The following is a 2,251-nucleotide window of genomic DNA, read 5'->3' as shown; positions in this document are numbered from 1 at the left end:
AGAGGAGAGAATACAACTAGGGTTTACAATCACTCAATCTAAACCCTCACACAATCTCTACAACCTCTCACACAAATATCTCTCTCAAAACACAAAAGGACTGCACACACAAAAAAATTCCTCCGCCGAAAAATTACCCACAGTGGAAACTCCTTGCATGCAGCCGCTATTTCCCTTTGCTTGCTTCCAAGCCGCTGTACCCCTCAATTGCACCAAAAACCCTAGGGAAGAGAACAAAAGCTATATATAGCAGAGAATCCTAGGTGGGCCTGAGTTCGTTGCTGTTCACACGTTCTCAAAACTGTTCACGCGTTCTCAAAACCTGATCTCTTCACACGTTCTCAACGTGGTGGCCCCCACTAACACAAAGTTAATCGTTAAGTCGATGATAAAACTGCAAAGTTTATCTTCCATGGACTGTATATATTTGTTGACTCCTCTAAACCTTTAATTTGGTGCGTGGATTTTTTTTTATAACAGAAACTCAGCAATTATGTTTGACAAAATTTTGTCTTGTAACAGAGAACATTCCCTCATTATCTTCCATGGACTGTATATATTTGTTGACTCCTCTAAACCTTTAATTTGGTGCGTGGATTTTTTTTTTATAACAGAAACTCAGCAATTATGTTTGACAAAATTTTGTCTTGTAACAGAGAACATTCCCTCATGTAAGTTAACATGCTTTTTATCCGTTGACAATTGCTCAAGTTGCAGAATGAGCATGACCATGGTTGCATTTTATATTCAACTCACTTTTATTAATCCATATACCACCAATCATTTAACTTAAATTTGGAAGCTTAATTAAAAGCATGGTTTATGATGAGCTTACCACATGGGCATATAGTAGAATGATAAGTCATAGATTCTCTGTACCAATATTTTCTTGTTTCTATTGTATGCTGTTTATCCTTTCAGCATGAAAATTCTAGTTGAATATGAATTTAAGGTAGAAGTCCTCTGTTTGTTTTTTCTGTTGTAAGAGCATCTAAGAAAATGCTTAGCATTCTATTTGATGGAGGTTGCAGTTCTTTTTGTGGGGGAGATCTATCCAAAAGTGATGCACATGAAGGATGACGCTAAGAAGCAGAAGCAGGTCGAAAGATGAGTATGTGGATTACTTAGTTTTGTTATTGTTGTTTGATGCGTACATATGCATCATTTTATATAGTGCATATTGTTTATTTTTATCTTCCATGTAGTTTCAAATTATTGATGCCCAAGCTAGATTCTCATTGGAAGCTTCTCTATTTGTTTCTTGCTTACAACCCTTTGTTCTCAGGGAAGAAACAACACGTTGGAAAAACTCAGGCCTAGAATCCCTATCGACTTTTCCCACAGTCATGAGGTTTCACAACAAGAGTTGTCTTGTTATGGTCGAGCTTCGATAAACCTGAAGTCAACTGTTCTTTACACACATTGCTGACAATTGCAGATACAATTCTAGTAAGCAAATCGATATCTTCGGCTACTGGAAGCAGAGATTGACAACAATGGAGGACCGAGATGGAGTTCGTGATGCTGGTAAAGACTGTCTCTTTGAGATAGGATTCAGACTGAGACTCTTAAGTTTCTGTCCGAAATTTCTTCGGTCATTTGGAGGTGATGGGCTGCACAGCGAAGTGTTGCGGCGTTGGCAACGGTGAGGTCGATGTTGAGGCCGTAGCAGAACTTCGCGGCAAGTTCGAAGGATTCGGGTCCTCCTGGCATATTCTGGATTGTGATTCTGGTAGGTTTTGAGTCTCTGCTTGAGTCTGATATCAGTTTTCGGATCTTTCCACTCCTTGAGACTAGGGGGAACTACACGTGGAAATGAGTATAGGTCAGAACCAAAATATCTGCAATTACTGGACCAATTGGAAAGGAGTGTGCTGATTTGTGGCCTACGATTGCTAGTGCAGCCAATGCCATTGTGTAATATCCAGATTTTTCTTCAGGTGTCAGTGAGGAGTAGTAGTTTCATGTTATTTGTTATTGAAAAGAAAAGAGAGTTTTTTAAATATGGATCCATATTTGTATTGAAAGTTTTTGTTTTCCTGTGACGTACATATATTGGAATTGATATTCTGTGATCCAGCTGATGGTAGCATTGTTTTCCTTTTGTTATGAAATTAAATGGTGATGATTTGAAGATAATAATGGTTTTGGATATCATTGCTAAAAATTTGTTAAAAAATAAGTTACTGGAAAATTTGAAGATATTTTGTCAAACTTCGGGGCTTTGTGAAATTTATCCTAACTTTTACCT

General features: G+C 37.8%; 1 long non-coding RNA gene across 1 annotated transcript; it reads left to right on the top strand.

Moving 5' to 3' along the window:
* Positions 371 to 2,089, top strand: LOC109837956. The gene is made up of 2 exons (XR_002246511.1): positions 371 to 1,111; positions 1,286 to 2,089. It is a non-coding gene; the product is annotated as an uncharacterized LOC109837956 (long non-coding RNA).

This window comes from Asparagus officinalis, chromosome 4 (assembly GCF_001876935.1).
Source record: "Asparagus officinalis chromosome 4, Aspof.V1, whole genome shotgun sequence".
NCBI lineage: Eukaryota > Viridiplantae > Streptophyta > Magnoliopsida > Asparagales > Asparagaceae > Asparagus > Asparagus officinalis.
Note: the sequence above shows the minus strand (reverse complement) of the source record. Positions and strands in the feature narration are given on the sequence as shown.